Source organism: Ambystoma mexicanum, chromosome 7p (genome assembly GCF_040938575.1).
Source record: "Ambystoma mexicanum isolate Mex_15411 chromosome 7p, UKY_AmexF1_1, whole genome shotgun sequence".
In the NCBI taxonomy this organism is placed as follows: Eukaryota; Metazoa; Chordata; class Amphibia; order Caudata; family Ambystomatidae; genus Ambystoma; species Ambystoma mexicanum.
Genome location: NC_090939.1, coordinates 140,883,061 through 140,902,774, shown reverse-complemented (window position 1 = coordinate 140,902,774; position 19,714 = coordinate 140,883,061). Strand labels below are relative to the sequence as shown.

Below are 19,714 nucleotides of genomic sequence, written 5' to 3'. Positions count from 1 at the left end.
ATACCTTTTTTATATGTTAGGTTATATAATGTAGAAATGGTAAATGTAACACTGAGCACAATTGAAGTTCATAAAATGTTCTCTGGAATCTGCAGTCTCCCTGAAAAGGTTTTGGGAAGCACTTAATATAGTTATACCAAAAACGTAAGAAATGAATATAAGTGCTGTGAAATGAAAAACATCAATTTAGAATTTGAAAAATAAACGTGAGTTGAATGCATTTTAACTATATGTGGCTTAATTTGCGAGTAGGCATGAGACATTTTAAATGCATGACCTATGAAACATGGTTATTGTTTAGAAATACAGCCGTCTGGGGCCTGGGCCCCCATGGAGGACGTCAGTGGGTTTACAGGAGCATCTCTGTGCACTTTCCTCTCTATTAAGATATGATGTGTGGTGAGTTATAAGGTCCGCAGGCTGCACCACACGTTGGCGGCCTTCTTGAGGAAGCACTAGAGGAATCCAGAGGGGATATATTTGATGGCCGTGGGACCAGGCAGGCAGCGGGAGGGCATGCTAAGAGAGCCTCCTACAGGCATCTACAGACCATGGGCCTGATTCATGGAACTTTTATCGCAGCGCAAAGTCCCTTTACACTGCACAAATACACTTTGCACCGCTGTGTGAACCAGGGTGTTTGGTGGCAGTGCAAAGTCACTTTGCACCAGTGCAAAGTTACTTTGCACTGCGCTAAAAGTTCCATGAATCAGGCCCTATATGAGAGTGAGCCTACCAACCACAGAAAAAGGGTACCCAGTCAATATATCGAAAACATTACAGAGTGGCACATAACAGAGCAGACCATAACACCGAAAAACACCGAAAACATTAAATAAATATTTAAAGGGTAGTGTGGTAAGAGGTTAAAATGGGTCGGGGTGGGGTTGGGTGGCGTTATAAGGGTTGAAAATCCTGTGTTTGGGAGATTGTGGGTGAGAACACAGTGTTAGTAGTCTGCATGCTCACTAGTTTAGAGGGGGATGGACCACGCATGTTTTGCACTTTGGTTGTTGTCTCTACTATCTACAGTTTTTGCAGCATTGTTGGTCTGTTTAACGCTGGTGTCTCCGGGCAGGTTCAGGTTGGGTTGTAGCCAGAAGTGAAACAGCGAACGATATACTGAGAATCAGTTAAGCCGGCATCTAAAATGTAATACAAGAACTAAAAATGAAAATCTCTACTCTGCTCTAGACAACTGCAAGGTATTCAATCATAAAACAATTGCTTGCACAAATGCTTATCTTTTTTGAGAAGATATCTAAAAAAATGAAAACGAAAATAAAGAAACAATCAGAACAAAAATGTATATAAAAGAAAGTGTATTGGCGGAAAACATTTTAACAGCTCATAGCCCAAAGGAGAAGATTAAACGAAATGTTACTTAATTTTAAATCCCATGAAAAATAAATCAACGGAAAGAAGAAGAAAGCCTACTATTAACAATGTTCTAAAATTAAGTGTACTAAGTCAGAAAAATGGCACTGACTGAGTCTGCAGCTGGAGTTGACGGAGCACTGGTTTAATGAAGTAGGCCTTAATTTATTTTCTGTTATATTAAAATAATCTAAAGGAAATGTATACCAAAATAAAATGTTTTTCTTAAAATAAAAGTACTTGATTACAAATTGAAGTGACATTTTTTCAAGTAGGTGAAGATTTTGAAAATACAAGGCCTGGCACTCTGACTCTCTCCTCTCACTGCAACAAAATGGCTCCAGGCAGGAAATGATGGCCCTATTGCATCATTTCTAAGCCATCAGTAATCCAGAATCCAGTTTTACAATAGAGTTGAATAAACCAAGTAGAACCACAAAAACTTTGTATGTTTACAGGGGGCTCGAATTCTGGAAACTTTCAAACAATGCTTTGAATCGTTCGAGCCGATTCGCATCCCATTGTCCAGATTCAAGCTGATTTCATTATCCCCAATATATATGACACTCCATCCCTGGGAAGTTGTGATGATGTGTTTGTGGGAGATAACATAAAACACTGTCCACAACGTATGCTGCTGCACCTAAAATGGCCGGAGAATCAGATTGGCGTGCACATGGTCGGATTGGCCCCTCAGCCTTTCGGCCCGTGGCCGGCCGAAATCGTCCCTGGTGAGTGGGGGCTGGTTTCTGGCCATGCCTGGGCTGGTTTGGGAATAATAAAATAGAAAAACAAAGAAATTGTTTTTTTTATTATTATTTTTTTTTAAAGCCTTTTGTATGCATATTTGTTCTATAAAAAAGAGCTTAAGCGTAAGTGTTATACAATAACATATTATCATTTGGCCTTGGACATCTGCTTGGATTCACATTAATTTAGTGTATTTAGGAACAATGCTACTTCCTGTTTTGTCAAGGGGTGGAAGGTCGTGTTTCACCGCTTTTCGGGATGTCACTTTGGGGTGGGGGTCAAATGATATTACTTCCGGTGATGTCATCAGAGGTCAAGGCTCGTGAGGCGAGGGGTGGGTCACTTTTTTGATGTGAGGGGTGGGCCAATTTCTTTTTGGGTGACCGGGCCTGTTTCTTGTCCCAGTCCGACCCTGGGCGTGCATTCCACCACTGCTATGTGTCCCACCATCAGCGGTCGTGGCCAGACTCCTAGGAGTACATGTTCGCTCCTGTCGCCCCTCCTCCCTCTCTTCATTGATAGAGCATGAGGCCTGTAAGCCAATCTTGGGGGGAGGAAGAAGGGGCAGAGATTCTCAATAAATTGGATGGTGCAGTGGTACGGCCAGTGCATCAGTAAAACAATGGCTGGCAGCGTGGCCATGGCTGGCAACGTGGCCATGGCTGGCAGCGTGGCCATAAGCCCCTATGCCGGTGACTGAGGTGCTCCCAATCTTTATTAAGGGGAAGGAAGGCAAAGATACTGATGCTATCTGGTGATTTGCACAGAAAAAGGGCAGAGATGGCTCTTAAAGTCAAGCTATGGCAGCCATCTTGCCCGGCGCTCCCTCATAGTAGCTTCAAAAGCTTTAATTCTGTAGCAATTGCTTTTCAAATGCATTCTGTGTAATTTCTCAGACTCAAATTTCTTTAATCTTTTCTTCAGAATGGATGGAGTTTCTTAAAGATTTTCTTGTGGATTCAGTGTGAAATTCACTCCTATATTTACGATATTAATTAACGTAGGCTGTATATTTTTCAGTTTATTTTCAGGAATGTGACGCCCTATAATTGGTGATTACGTTTGGAACATTAATGGAAAGCAGTTAATCATTCTAACAAGTTTGGGGAGCATTGATAGCATTTTGGATACTTTTTAACCCCAACATTGATTGGTAAGGAGAAACAGTTAGTTCATCGATGAATCACATTCATTTCTTCTGTAGTAGTTTAATGAAGTTGATGAATATCGGTTTCTGAAGTAATGTTTTAACCGAAAGGAGTTGTACTATCTAACTTTGAGATTTTATAGACAAGTTTATTATTTAAGGAAATAAGAAAATATTATGTTTTTTGTTTATTTCCAGCATATATCTGAATTCATTTTCTGAACATTAGTTGTTAACACTGATTGTACATTAATCATGAGCATAAATTGGCCTTAAAATTTGAATGAGATTTAATACATTTTAAAGCTATTTAGTATTGAAACAAAATGTAAAATTAGTAAATAAAACATAATAATTCCAATATTTTGGTCTTTATTGTCCTGTGAAGAGTTCAGTACTCATTCACTAGTGGTTGCTGGTGAGCATTTTATTTCAATGTTATATATGAACTTAGTGCAGGTTCCGTATTACTTGCACCCATACAAATCACATATTGAACCAAAATGGGGGGCAAACCCCATCACTCATCAACACCCAGGGTACAAAACAGACACAACCAAGGGGAATCTGCTGTCGCGTGAAATCAATATTAAACCACAAATGATCAAGAAATTACTCACTAGGCCATCAAATCACAGCATTTTTCTGGAACCACTCGTGATAGGTTAATAACAAGAATAGTGATAGTGCAGCCGTTTCTTTGCACATTCAATCCTTTTCCCAGAATTAAGTTTCTTGGCATCAAGACATTTATTTCTCTCTTAGAGTGTTTTTTGGATGACTTGGCACTTGGACTACTTTTCCCAAAATTAAGCACCTTAGGACTTTCTCCCACAAAGCCTCGTTGATGCTTTGTTGCTTTGTATATATTTCCTAGAATTCAGCTTCAGGACGCTTTGAGTCAACGTCTAGGTATTTTTATTAGATTTCCCTTGCACTTTGTAATGGATGTTTTGGTACTTACACTATATTTCCCAGAACTTGCTTTCTCTCATACTATTTTACGGATGCTCTAATATTTTATATTGCCCAGCCAGAATTAAGCGTCAGGGTTCTCTTCCTCTCATAATATATGATATGATATGGCATTTATAACGCGCCTATACACAAGTGTTTCAAGGAGCGACGAGGCAAGGGAGGGGAACTGAGGGAAGACAGGGACAATGATCCTACTAGGCCAAGTGACATTGAGATTGTGCAAGTGCTGGGGAGGAGGAAGGGGAAAACTGCGGGGGGGGGGCTAGGGGGGGGGAAGTGCAGTACATAGGATAACAGTAATACATAGACAATAAATAGAACAATAAATAAGAAGTGTGGCAAGCTGGTGGCAGGTGCAAGGGTAAGTGCAGACGTCAGGTGTCAAGTGCTGGTAGGCCAGGTGACATTGAGATCGCGCAAGTGCAGGGGAGGGAGGGAGGGGAAAAGTGCAGGTGGAAAGGGGAGGGGGCAGTGCAGTACATAGGATGACAGTGAAATAAATATAGAAAAATAAATAGAATAAATATAGGATGCAGGGCAGCTGGTGGCAAGTGCAAGGGTAAGTGCAGACATCAGGTCTCAAGTGCTAGTAGGGGCTGTAGGGATACAGAAACAGTCCCAGAGTGCAAGGGTTGCCAGGGGGGCACTGCATGTGCGCAACTGGTGGGGGGGGGAGACCTGGGCCTGAGATCAGAGGGTAGCCAGGTAAACGAGTGCAGTTTCAGATTCAGCCAGGTGGTCAGCAGAGGAGAGGAGGAGAAAAAGCAGAAGCAAAGATGAATAGATTATGGATGTCTTATGGAACAGTTGCACTTTTTCTACATTTCCTAGAACGCAATGCCAGGACAAAATATTGCACTCTCATCTCCAAGGTCTCTTTTCCACACAGGTATCATGATACTTTATTATTTTGTCTGAGATTTGGCAACCAGCATCTACTGCCTTGCCTTTCTCTTGCAGCAAAGCATCTAGCACTCTCGAAGCCACATGCCTCTAAGTCTTGCATGCCCTCTCGCAGACATCTTGTCAGCATTTCCGGTGTCTTCTGCTTCTCTGGTGATTATTTCCTGCACTCTGTGGTTCTCTCTCCAGTGGTTCCCCGGTCTCTCTACTCTCCAGGTCTCTGCTAGATTAAAGATTTGACACCAGGATCCAGAACCCTTTTAATAAACAGTCAGAACTCTTTGATACGCAATTCCTTTTACGCCCGTCCTAAATAACAATAAAGTGCCTCCTGCTGACACCACTCTGTGGCTATTGCAGCTCCAGTCTTCAACATCGATTGCCTCTGTTCTTCCTCTTCCGGGTCCATGGAGCTTCTCCCTCTTGTCCTTGCCAACTCCCATTCTCACACTGCTTAGCCAATAACCAGATTGTGGGGGTGTCTGCATGCATGGTTCAGACTGGTCCCATTGGTCAACTAGTTTTCAGCTCCTCCTTTTTTCTGCAGCATTCTCTGTTTCTCATGGGTCAAGTCCTAGAAATTAAAGTGGTGGGACTCCTCAACAAACGCAATTGGATGCAACGTCGACAGAAATGAGCAAATCAAGATGAAATATGCGCATTTCATTAAATTGGCTTTGCCTAACCACCCAAATTGAACGGGACGAATAGCATTTGCCTTTCATGAAATCAACACACGCACAAAACCAAGACAGGATATTTTCTTCTAATAGTGTTTTTGAAAACGTTAAAATGTGTGCATGTTTTAAACTCAAAGAACCAATACAAATGCTTTCCCTCGGACTTGCACTACTGAAATGGAATATTTCACCTATAGTTGTTTGTTATTTATTTTTTTTTATTCAGTTTTTATTAGTTTTCAAGAAAAAGAAAAGCAAGTTTATGCATATAGTATACATTGGGCGCACGCCCATAACAACTTCAAAGTATAACAGAGTCATAAGGCTTAATGCTTTCAAACCCTTCCTCCCCCCATTCTCGGGTCTCAATGAACACATTTTGAGAGTCCTTTCTTCGGGCAGCACCAGCCGGGCCCTTGGCCAACTATATACAATCGCCTCCCATGATTTCCATGCAAAGGGGTCCACACAAAAGAATTAGTTTCGGGCCAGGTGGAGAAGCTTGGCTGCCCTCAGGGCTTGACCTCCGTGTTGGGAAACGCCTCCATGAATTGCAGCCAGTCGGTTTCGATCTGCGCACTAGAGGCTTGTATTGCGGCCGTTAGTTTATTCAAAAGGTAGATGTCTTTGGCCACTGCCACCCACTCCCTCTTTGTTGGAAGGGCAGGTCTTTTCCAGGTCCTGGCTCGAGCCGCTCTAGCTGCTAGCAATAGGGAGTGTGTCACGTCTGGTAGCTTTTCCCAGTGCTCATCTCTGTGTTGCAGGCCGAAAATCACCAGTATGGGGTCCAAACAGTAGTCCCCCGCCCCCGCCTCCCTGACCCAACTGAGCACCTCTGACCAGTAGGTCTGGACCTTGTGGCACGTCCACCACATGTGCCAGTAGTCAGCTTTCCCTCCACATCCGTGCCAACACATTGGGACTACATCTGGGAACATCCTTGAAAGAGAGATTAGGTCGTACTGCCACCTGTGGAGGAGCTTGACAGCATGGGACTTGTATTGGCATGAAATCGACGTCTTGAAGGCCCTAGTACAGATTTTCCCCCAGAGACCAGTCCCGATGGTGCAGCCTAGGTCCCTTTCCCATTTTCTCCTGAGGTTCCTGGTGGTTCCCTCACGGGGGATCAAAAGCGCAGTGTACAGGAGGGAGATGAGGCCCTTCATTTCCGTGTGGGAGTCTAGTATTTTTTCCACCGGGGTGAGTTTCCTCTGTATGCATTCCTTGAGTTTTGGGTTCATCAGGATTCCCTTAAGTCTGAGGTATAGGAGTGGCGAAAGTCTGCCGATACCCAAAGCCTCCTCAAGTTCCTGGATAGTTATGAAGGAGTCCACCCTCACCAGTTGGCCAACCCTACAGAGCTCCGCTTCGAACCAGGACTGGTAATGCTCGTGTCCTGGGATCTCTTCCAGAACTGGTGTGGACCATGTGTGACTAAGTGGGGAGGGCCATGTTGTGACTCTTTCTTGTATCCCTTCCCTGCCAGTGCTTTCCACATCATTCCCATAATCGGGTGGTCCCTAATCCTTCTCGGGAGCTTTTTTAGAGGGACCCACAACCATTCACCTACGGTAATTGGGCTTACGAGGGAGTTCTCAATATAGACCCACTGTTTGTTAGGATCTTCTCTAAGGTGGGGGGCAAGAACTCTGAGTTGGGCGGCCCTATGATATGTATCGAGGTCTGGGAGTTCAACACCTCCTCTTTCTTTGAGGGGGGGATAGTTTTCCTGGCTCAAGTCTTCATCGGGTCGTACAATGTTAATCCCCAGGTATTTCATCCCACTCTCGCAGACCTGGAGGCCCAGGGGGGGCAATTCCGCTACGCACCTATCGGCATCTGAAGCAAATGGGAAGATCATCGACTTGCCTACATTATTCTTGAAGCCCAAGAAATGACCAAACTGGTTGATTATCTGAAGGGCCGCCGGGACTGAGCGCGTGGGCTCCCTCAGGTATAGCAGGATGTCGTCTGCATACAGGCCGAGTTTAAAGGTGCGGTCTCCCACCACTATGCCCCTCACCATGGGGGAACCCCTGAGGTACTCTGCGAGGATCTCCATGGTCATAGCGAAGAGAAGGGGAGAGAGGGGGCAACCCTGCCTCGTCCCTCTCTGGAGGCCAAAAGTACGTGATAGGGGACCATTGACTGTGACTCTGGCAGATGGTGACACATATAGGGCCTTAATGGTCTGTCTGATCCCTATTCCAAAGCCAAACTTTTCTAAGACCCCATGTAGGAACTCCCAGTCGACCCGGTGAAACGCCTTCTCGGCGTCGATGGACACTAAGACTGGGTTCTCACCCATAGGAGCCGCAATCCGCATGAGGTGTAGAGTTTTACGCAGGGTGTCGGCCCCCTGTCTCCCCTGTATAAACCCCACCTGATCCGAATGGATCAGGTTCGGCATATGGCCGTCCAGCCTCGTTGCTATAATCCTCGTGAATAGCTTTGCATCCACATTGAGGAGGGAGATGGGTCTCTAAGAGCGGCAGTCCGCTGGGTCCTTCCCTTCCTTCGGGATCACAGTGATCAGTGCTTTACCAAATGACGGGCGTGCCTTCCCTATCTTCATTATGTTCGAAAATAGGCCCGCTAGGAAGCCCGCAAGTAGGCTCGAGAAGGTCTTATAGAAGCCTGCGGTGAATCCATCCTCCCCCGGGGCCCTTCCCACCTTCAGGCCCGAGATGGCTTTCAGCACCTCCTCCTCTGTTATGGGGGCATCAAGGGCTGCGGACTCCAGCGTTCCCAGGGTCGGGAGAGAGACCCCCTCAAGGTATACCTCCCGCGCCTCCCTCTCCACTTCCTCCTCCCTCCCATATAGGGTCTCATAGAAACTAGCGAATTTCTCTGCTATGCCTTCCGGGTCTGTACTCTCCTCCTCTGCATCATTACCAATTCGTTGGACCCACCTGTCCGCTCTCTGGCCTCAGAGTTTGGCCGCCAGCATGGCGTCAGCCTTATCCCCTTTTTCGTAGTACCTCTGACGCAGGTGTTGGAGTCCGGCTACTATTTTGCCCAATTCTAGGTCCCTGAGTTCCTGTCTCTTCTCTCTTGCCAAGGCTAGGTCTCTCTCTTTCTCTCCTTCCCTCTCAGATCTTTCTAGGGCGAGTATGTCTGACCTCAACCTGTGAGCTAGGAGGGTCCGTACCCTTATTTTGGAAGCACCTTCACTTATCAGCCTACCCCTCCAGGTAGCCTTTGCCGCCTCCCATACAGTTTCCTGTGCCACTTCGCCTGTGTCATTTAGCTTGAAGAATTCTCTAATTTCTTCTCTAAAGACAGTATCCCTCAATAGAAAATCGTTGCACTTCCACAGGGATTCCCTGGCCCTTAAACCAGAGATGCTTAGGTTTGACCAGACCATATCGTGGTCTGACCAACTGACGGGTCTGACCAACTGACGGGACGAATATCACACGCGTCTATTCTACTCATGAATTGGTGGCCTGTGAAGAGATAATCTATTCTTGTCCTAGTTCCGTGGGCTGCTGAATAAAATGTGTACCCCTTTGCCCTAGGGTGGCGTTCGTTTGTTATTTTTGATCAGGTTATATAGTGCAGTGGTGAAGTGTCCGGCCTACAAACCTGACGGTTGTTTGATTTCTGAGGTGTGCTTTAATTCATAAATTCAAAGAGGACATCCAATGTTTCTCTTTTAGCTGGGGGGGACTGAGTCCACCCTTTGAATAAAGTGGGTGGACTCCGTCCCCCCGCGTGTACCCTAGACTTGAGCCCTGCTGTTTCTGGTCTCCAATCACGTAAACTAAGGATCAGAGTTCATGAAACTTCAGGTGGCCATCTTGGATTTCATTGCGATTTCTTTTTTGAGATGCTTAGTCAGAGGTTTCTGTTCTCGCTCATCCCCAGATCTAAAACATGATGGGCTGTGTTCCTGCTACCAAATAGGGTCTACATGCAATACATAAGTCCCTTTTTGTGGGTGTTTGTGATGCTCATTTTAGCCACTTTGGTGCTGCATTTTAACCCTTGCCTCCAGAAAACTTGAGGCCTTTCCCTGGGTGCACATGAACATCTTGCTACCGGAGACTATTACTGGCACCAGGCGCTTGGACATACCTGCATGGTTCCATGGCCAGGGAGGCTGTGCCATCTTTGACATTCAGGGGTCTTGTGACTTCTGTTTGGACAGTCCTCCGTCTAACATATTGGAGTCATCAATGCAGGAATATATTCCAAATTCTGTCTGAATTGCCCACTTATTATGGATTGTATTTATTTTACACATTTTTGAGGATGACCCTAACCCAAGAGAGTGCCAGTTTGCTCTACAATAGCAGTTTAAGGAATGTAATTGTAAAATAATAAGAGCTTATAGGACTAAGAACTATAAAGACAATAAAACAGAAAAACAAGGGACTTAATTACTTGCTTGATTCCTTGTGGTAATATAGTAGTCTCTCTTGAACGATCACTCGTAAACTCTTGACTTTACCTAAGGCAGGAGACTGCAACCTTAAGTTCTCCAGATGTTAAGGACTACAATTTCCACTGTCCCATTTCATTGACTGTGCTGGCTAAGGATGATGGGAGTAGTAGTCCAAAACACCTGCAGAGCCAAAGGTTACAGACCCTTGACCTAAAGGATAAGGGAATTAACCATGAATGTGAAGGGCAATCCTATTTTCTCTCGCCCAGGAAGCCTCATCTCCATCTGAGATGTGTGCACTGTGAGCTGGTTCATCTCTGTCCAAGCCTGGAGGTCAACCAGGACAGTTCTTCAAATATTTTAAGGTGGACGCTTACTATGCAGAGTTAGACTATAGAGTGCCGGCTAATATTTTAACCCCTTAAGTGCCAAGGATGAGTATGCTCGTCCTTTTTGCATAGACTTTCATAATAGCCTGGCAGGTAAAGGCTGTGTCCTTAAAATCTTCTTTCCTCTGAAAGGCATATACTGAAAAATAGTTTTCATCCAGGCGTAACATCTCCCGACAGATCAGCTGCATCACTCTCCAGCCCGCCCACGAAATTACCATTTAGCGAATTTATGCAGATTTGAGAAATCTGATATGTGTCCGTGTGAAAGGAGGATTGCACAGGAGCAATGCGCTGGTCTTGGAAGCAGAAAATAAATTAAATAAAACATTTCAGATGCATGGCGAAGGCATGGTGCTCCATTATTGATAAGGCAAACCTGTGATTGAAAGCAGCATTGATAATTCACGGCCGCTCATTTGCCACGGTGGTGCCCAGCTCGGCAGCCGCAAGGCTAGACTCGTGTAAATCTGCCGGACGTTGCAACCTCGACCTACTCTCCTTCTCCCCTTCTCTTCAGCAAAGACTAAAGCTGACACTGGTGGAGACTTTCTGACTCGGAATATCTTTATTGCACCCTCACCCCCCCCGGCTCCTCCACCCCCCTCACAATCCTTCCCCCGCACCCCTAAATGCCTGTTTCTGAAACCCAATGTGCTGACTCGCTTATATCAGCCCTTAGACTAGGATGTAAAATTGCAAGTGTGCTGCTTAGGGACTTGTTTGTTGGAGTTCTGAGCATAGTTCAGTGACATCCTTGGAAGCAAGACGACGCAGAGCAACACAGGTTTGATCCCCTGGTCCGCACTTAGAAACCTCTGGGTATTAAGCACGTTATAAATAACCAATTACAATTACAATCCTATGGAACTGAGAAAGGACAGGCATCAAGAACTTGATATTGTCTATCCCAGGGCTCCAAGTGACATAATGAAGCCTTGTAGCCCACATTTGTGATGTAATATAGTGTGACGTGACCTCCCATAGCCTTCTGCCTTTTGGGCAGCCTCTTGGTCCGAGGTCCTGTTGGAGAGGGTTCAGGGAGAAGATATCGGGAGTCAATGGAGAGGTAATATGGGACACCTGAAGTGTTGATGAGTGCACCCCAGAGGACGCCATGTTCTTTGTGCTGATATGTTCCTATGTGAGTTCTAATGAGGGCACCTGGTGTATTTATATCCCGAGAGGAACAGGAGGATTGGGTTTCATGTCAGCACTAAGAGTAGGATGGGTTGAGGCTTGCTGTGGGCGCAGTCTGCTGCGAGAGGTGTGGAGTTTGGAGGGTGTTAGTGTATGCAGGGGATGGAGTGCTAGCTTGTGCTTTCCCGCAGTTGTGAGTGCCGAGTCGACGTGTGTAGCTTGTCGGTGATATGTAGAATGGTGTGCAGGTTAGTGCAGGCTGCAACTGCACTTAAATGCCTGCAACTTGAGCCTTAAGCAACATTTAAGGGCATTTAAGCAATTTTATAGTGCCACAAATGCAGGCTACATGACTGTTGGCACCTGGGATAATGTACTACTTACAGCCATGTGTTGGGTGCCATTTTGGTACACGAAACACACGGGTACGACATTACATGTACATTGTGTACGTGACATTACATGTGCACAAGGGGTGAATAGCCATGACAAAACGGTGTACATTACCCATGACGTGTTAAGTCCTGTCAACTAGAAGAGAAACACTATGAAATATTTACAGTGAGGACAAAGATTTCCTGTGATGTGTTCATTGTTTAAACACTTGAATATAGCGAAAAAGATCACATCATCACAGTACCCTAGAGATAACAGAACCAAGGGGCGTGGGGGGCTTGTCTTCTTTCTTTTACAAACACTGGCTGTCAGCGATGTTTCCTGCAGTTAGTTGCCCCAACAAGCTGGGAGCAGGCCCCCCCCAAACTCAGCAAGAAGGACAAAGTCAATGCAGTGGGCAGGGGCGTAGACATTTGGTTTTCCCGGGGCGGGGGCCGGTGGCAAAACCAACCCAAGAAATGCCACATTGTACGTAGGAGACTTTCACCCTGAGTGCCTGTCCCGGGGTGGACCGAGCTCTGGATCACCCCTGGAAGTGGGAAAGAGGAGCAAAGCATTGCCTGAAATAATAGCGTGAATAATTGCGGTGACACAGCCAGTTTTTGCGTCACTGAAACGACTCAGGAAACCAAGATGGCCGCCGTACCGGCACACTCCTATTCATTAGGTGACTTTGCCCATTTCTATTGCTAATAGTCTCCCTTCCTCCCATCAATGTTTAATTCCTCCCATCATAATGCTCAGTGGGGTAACTTTGCTGCATAGGTTGGGATGGTGGGAGGGTGGCATGACATCTAAATGAAAGGGGTCCCTGCCGAATGAGTGGAACACTACGGTGTGCCACAAAGTTGGGTTGGGGGGCAAACACACTTGTCCCCCCTTAGAATAACGCCCATAATAACGCTCCGATGACACAGAGCAATGTGTGAAGTCCTTCACAGACCCCTGGGAGAGCCACTTTGCTGGCCGGTGCTCCAACTTTCACACGGAGGTGTGAGCGCTAGAAAGGCTTTGATCAGGCTGCTAGGTCCTGGAGAGGGTGCCTGCGGGATGCAGAACCCAATCCATCAATTCAGGACTGTCCCGCAGAATAATTGGACGGAAAGCCCCCCCTACTTTCAACAGGCTTTTGGTATCACTGCCGCTACCTTATGATTTTGCAGGAAAGAGACTTCACAGAAGATGAGAAGAGGACAAACTCTCTGAGAAAACTGACTCCCATCAGCCTTCAACCTAACACACAAAAGTACAAGTTTGGAGGGAGAATATTTTAATCAGTAAATTAAGTAGGACGCTCATGATCCTACAGAGTAAAGGGAATGCGCTATTTTTGATTCTCCTCAGAGGAATTCAAAAGGAATTAAATCCGGTCTAAGGGTGTTAAACTAGTCATATAAATGAACTGCAAATGCAGTCAAGTTTTAGCACCGCTCCAATTAGGCTGCAGGTACCCGGGGAGACATGAATAGATTTTGTAAAGAGAAGACAGCGATTGCCTTCAATATCTCTCTAACTTTGTTAAAAAGAATATTTTTTAAGAACACTTTTACCTGCAATGTCGACTGGGTTGGAAAAAACTAAAAGTTGTGTACATCATTTGCACAAGTGGTACATATATTGCCAACACTGTCTACCCCTTTCATTATTATTATTATTATTATTGCTTTCGAGAAGCAACAGAGCGCTTCCCAGAGGTATAGAACAGTACAGATGCATAACAGAGCAGATATACAGCGGGGTTAGGATACAGAGGGGCACAGAGGAGGGATACACCAAGCTGTGCAGGGTGGTGGGTAGGAGAGGGACAGAGGGCGTCTAGCAAGTCAGGTGGCACAGGGGGCGACATGATGGCCTAGGTGTTGATGAGGAGCGACTCCTTGAAGAGGTGGGTCTTGAGTAATTCTCTGAATTGTGGGAGCATGGAGGCGGGTCTGATCCTGATGGGGCGGAGGCTCAATTGTCTTGGGGCGTAGGCAGAGAAGACTTGATTTCTGGTCCTTTCCTTTTTGAAGCGATGGATTCCAAGTCTGCACGGTTCCTGCCTTCTTGTGGTGCGCTGTCCGCCAGAGATGCTGAGTTTCTCTGCGAGGTAGCTGAGTGACTTGTGGGCGACTGCCTTCTAGATAATGCAGCAAGTCTTGAATGGGATTTGTGCGTGCAGTGGGAGCCAGTGAAGGTTGATGAGGGTCGAGGTGACGTGGTCGTATCTGCGTAGACCCTTGATGCAGCATGCGGCCACATGTAGAACATACATCAGGGGCACCCCTTCAACGATCATTACAATACCCGCTCCTTCACCACCTCCGACGCACACCTAATTCCACAGATCTCTCGATCAGGGGCGGCTCATCCATAATGGGCGAGGAGATGCTCACCCGCCCCCTAGCCCATTACGGTGGTGCTGCGCTTATATTGTCAATGGGAAACTTTGTTTCCACATGACAGTTCCAGTTCCCCAGCAGCATGCATGTCCAATGGACCATGCCAGCAGGGGGCGTTTTGCTTCCCCAGCCTTACATGGCCCATTGGGGATCCAGGCCAGGGAACTGCAGGTTTGAATGCGTGAGAGAGTGCTCCTGCACCTTCCCTCACATCCAAACAGATCGGGGTGCTATGTCAAAAGCACTCGGGCACGCATGTTTTGTTTTCTTAGCTTTTTAGTTCTTGCTCATGCTACAGGAGCACACCCACTTTCAGCGAGGCACGGTGAGGATGGGGCAGAAGGTAAGATTTACTTTCAAGTTTATGTATGTCTAAATATGCTTGTATAACGGGTGAGTGAATGATGTGTGCATGTGTGAATGAGTGAGTGCATGGTGTATGGATGCACGTGTTAATAAGCAAGTGAATGAGCATGAGAAATATTGGGTGAATCTGTGCGCTGGTGCTTGTGGTTGGGGTATTGTTTCTGACAGGCGGCAGTGAGGGGGAGGTTTGGGGATAGGCGTCACTGGAGAGGAAAGGAGTGCCATTTTTTTTGTTGGACAACTATGATAAAGTAAGCATGATAAGTGTTATTGCGTGTCTAGACTGGCATTTTGGTACAGTGAGTCTAGCCATTTCTTTCTGTGACATGGCATTTTTTTTACTGGGGATCTTGAATAAAGCAAGCATGATAAGTGTTATCTATTCCAAATTTCAGCAGTTAGAGGTGGTGAATAGATTAAGATGCAAACTGATGCCACTGTCCGCCCAAATGCAGAACATATTCATAAAATACTATGCATTTTCTATAATACCACTAATAAATTTGTATAAAGCCACGATTAACCCTGGCACTGACATAAAGCTTAATCTACCACCTTGTGTTCCAATTACTTTAACTTGTGTTGAACTTGGTCTACGGTCCTTAACTCTATTATTATATTCAATAAACTCAACTTATTAGGAAAAATACTGAATCCTCCTAAAAAATCCCTTTATGAAGACCTACAAGAGGTTTATCTGGCAGGACATCCATTAAGCTATTGACGTTTCTTTTTTAAAGAGTAACATTTCAAATCATACTCCGGAATTGGACTAAATACAAGGTTTATATTCATCATAAATATTTGATGAGGGAATTTACCACACTACCACCCTGTTTGTTAAATTTCCTGATAGGCGGTATCAAATGGCATTCACAAGATTTTGATTTAATGAATTTTGTACAATTGATGTCATGGGCCCACAATATGGTCTCTCACGCCCTGACACACACTGCTGCAATGATGGCCTGAAAGAAACCCCAGAATTATGCAGTAGGTGTGGAGCCAGTAAAATGTAGACTGAATGACGGAAATAATCAAAGTGCAAGGCAAAACCCAGCTTTATTAACATCTAAAATAAGGCAGGGACAGCATGCAAGAAATAGGGTCACAGCTCCCATGCAAAACAATACCTTAAGATCCAAATACACCTCATAATGACAACATCATACTAAAAAACCTACGGTCGAGGAGAGAGGTTGGGGGAATTGACTACATATAGACTCCATGGGCCTCATTACGACCCTGGCGGAAGACCATGGTGCTAATAGCACCATGGCCCATACCGGTAAGTTACCGACTCCGCCATGGAGAAAGGGGGAATTACCACCCCATTACAAGGTTGGCGGGGCGGTAATTCCCCCTTCCTCCATGGCCCTTCCCCATTCCCATTTTTGCCCCATAGGGCTCAATGGGAATGGGGAAGGCGCTAAGTACGGTGCCGCAAATTGCGGCACCGTAATTAGCACCAAGGTCCCTATGTGGGTCCCTACTTTAACGGCTGGTCTACATCAGCCGTTAAGGTCGGGTCCCGCAAAGGGATCTCGTAATTAGGCGCTAATAGGTTAACGGTGCCGCAGCCTTTTTGCGGCGCCGTTAACCCATTAGCGCCTAGGTCGTAATGAGGCCCCATATGTTTTAGACATTTGATTGTGTTATGCATATCTGATGGCACCACCTGGAACCACCCCTAAATTGATAATAGTAAATACATGTCATCTTTAAATACATGTCATCTTTAAAATACATGATTGGATGGCACAACACATACTGGGCAGCCTAGCACTGAGGGTCCTGATTGGTTGGCATTGTACTGACCAACCTTGGACAACTAACAGGTCATCAAAACATGAGCCAAAACGGGGGTAGATGGAGAGAGGTGCGGGAACTGCTTTCCTTGCGTGTACCAGTATACATGGCTGCCACACAGCACACGACAAGCGGGGAACGTGTATTACTAGGGTTCGCGGGAAGTTTCACACGCGATTGGCCCTGTGCGAGTGGGGTACATGTATTACTGGGGTTCGTGGGAAGTTTCACACGCGATTGGCCCTGTGCGAGTGGGGTATGTGTATTACTGGGGTTCGCGGGAAGTTTCACATGCGATTGGCCCTGTGCAAGTGGGGTATGTGTATTACTGGGGTTCGCTGGAAGTTTCACACGTGATAGGCCCTGTGCGAGTGGGGTACGTATATTACTGGGGTTCGCGGGAAGTTTCACACGCGAAAAGGGCCTGTGCGAGTGGGGTACGTGTATTACTGGGGTTCGCGGGAAGTTTCACACGTGATTGGCCCTGTGTGAGCAGGGTATGTGTATAACTGGGGTTCGCGTGAAGTCTCACATGCGATTTGAGCAGGGTACGTGTATTTCGGTGGTGCGCGGGAAGTTTCACACGCAATTGGCCTTGTGCGAGTGGGGTACGTGTATTACTGGGGTTCGCGGGCAGTTTCACATGCGATTGGCCCTGTGCGAGTGGGGTGCATGTATTACTGGGGTTCGTGGGAAGTTTCACACGCGATAGGCCCTGTGCGAGTGGGGTACGTGTATTACTGGGGTTCGCGGGAAGTTTCACATGCGAGAGGCCCTGTGTGAGTGGGGTACGTGTATTACTGGGGTTTGCGGCCAATCGCATGTGAAACTTTCCGCGCACCCCAGTAATACACGTACCCCACTCGCACAGGGCCCTTTCGCATGTAAAACTTCCCGCGAACCCCAGTAATACACGTACCCCACTCACACAGGGCCAGCGCATGTGAAACTTCCTGCGCACCCCTGAAATACATGCACATGCTATTTTTCACACAGCGGGTGTCCGTGTTTGTCGCGTACCACTTTTTTTTACGGCCATACTGGCCTGCCTGTGATCGCGTATGGTTTTTTTGGGCTCTTGGCTGCCACACCGTACTACGTGTGTCATTTTTGCACGCACGTGCGCTTGTCTCTTTTTCTTCTTTTTATGGGGTACCTGTGTGTTGCGTGCACGTCATTTATCCTAGGGGGCCACAGTATGGGACATTCATCATAGCTGTATATACGTGCTTTTTGTTTGCGTACACTTTTGTAATGCACAAGGACGCTAGCGCCTGCCTTCATGTGTCGGACGTGTTTAGGCCTGTGCGTGTCTTGCTCGTGCGCGGGTTTGCCCTATTCGATTCCATGAATACGTGTGGTTCGCGTGCGTGTGGGCGTTCCGTGTACTTCCCAGCAGTACTTCCCCAGTTACACCTTCTTTTTCATGCGTTGTTCCCCATTCCGCGTGTTACGCCCCGTGTCCCGCCCCCTTTTTGGTGTGTGTGTCGACGTTGTGCGCTTTCCCTGTGCGCGTCACGCACAGCGTTTGAGCTGTTGCAATGACGTGTGCGTCAGTGTGCGCCATGCTTGGGTTTGGCGCACATCCCAAGGAAAACACGTGCAGGGACTTCCATGAATTGCACGCATGCGCCTGTTTTTTCATGCTTGCGCCTGCTTGCGCCAAGATTTTCGGCGCACATTTGTTCCATGAATCGGCCCCATAATATTCAAATTGAATCAAAATCATTTTCAAATGTGTCCGTAGGTTAACACGTGTTTCGGCCCCTGGCCTTTGTCAAAACCGGACGTTAATTATCTCATTCTTGAAATAACAATGGGCCTCATTACAAGTTTGCCGGTCCGGTAACAACGGTGCAGGTAAGCTACCAGAAACTTTGTTACCGGACAGGCAAACTACAAGTTCTGGGAGCTGGTGCTTTTCAGCCTGCCAGGTCTGACCTGGCGGGCGGAACGGCACCCGCTCGCAGAACTTGACGGATGCATTCATGAATGGTGCCGGTGCAGCATCCGTCCTCTCCATTCCCATTGAGTCCAACAGGGGACTCAGTGGGAATGGGGAGTAATTGTTACCCCCACCCAGCGATGGGGAATTACCGGGTCCGCCAGGGCTGTAATGCCCCGGTGAGTCCCCATTGCAGGGTGCCGGTAAAAATACGATCCTGGTGGCAGCCGTGCCGTTTTACCAGGGTCGTAAAGAGGCCCTATGTGTGTGTGAGTGGTGATCATAGACAACAAGGGGATTGGTGAAGGGCAGGGTTCATGGATAGAAAAAGTTAAAATTTAAATAATGTCTTAGTCAGTTGAATATACATTTGTACACTAATGCCATGTCAATTCTTAGTCACAGAGCTTAGATCTGTTTGTTGTTACTGACTCAGACCGATGGTTTGCTAGCGTTTTTCTTCAGCTCAGAAATCTCCTCTAGACAGCTCCCAGTCACGGGTTATTCCCTAGGTGTTCTAACATATGAACATCTAAGCTCTGTGACTAAGAATGATTTATGTACGGAGCATTTCCTTTCTCCTGCTTCCGATACTGAAATGGGTGCTGTGCTTTCTCACTCTATTGAACCACACTATCCTAATAGTATGCGGTCACTGGATTAGAGTCTTGCATAATTTCTTCTTAAAAGTCTGTAAAAATGCTCCTCACTTTGAGTTCTCCTCTGCCCTCCTTCACAACAGAGGTACAACCCAATTCTACAGTAATCAGGCCATCAAGGGTACTTTCTTTTCATTACTGTCTATGTAGCAGGCAACGGTTATAGGTCAAAGTATCGAATCAAAAGGATCGAAATACAATAGGGTCGAATCAAAAGGACCGAAAACAAAAGGTGGTAAAAACCACTTTTTTGTCCTATACGGAAACCCCCCAAAAAAAAGACATTTTAAAAAAAAATTCTACCCTTTTGTTTTAGGTCCTATTAACTCGACCCTATGGCATTCGATCCTTTTGGATTCGAACCTTTGACCGGACACCGCAGGCAACACATCGCAGAGTGTTCA

At 46.3% G+C, this 19,714-nt stretch overlaps 1 protein-coding gene across 2 annotated transcripts in view; it reads right to left on the bottom strand.

Moving 5' to 3' along the window:
* Positions 1–19,714, bottom strand: part of LOC138525754 (galactosylgalactosylxylosylprotein 3-beta-glucuronosyltransferase 1-like) — a 299,222-nt gene that overhangs the window by 151,117 nt on the left and 128,391 nt on the right. The window lies entirely within an intron of this gene.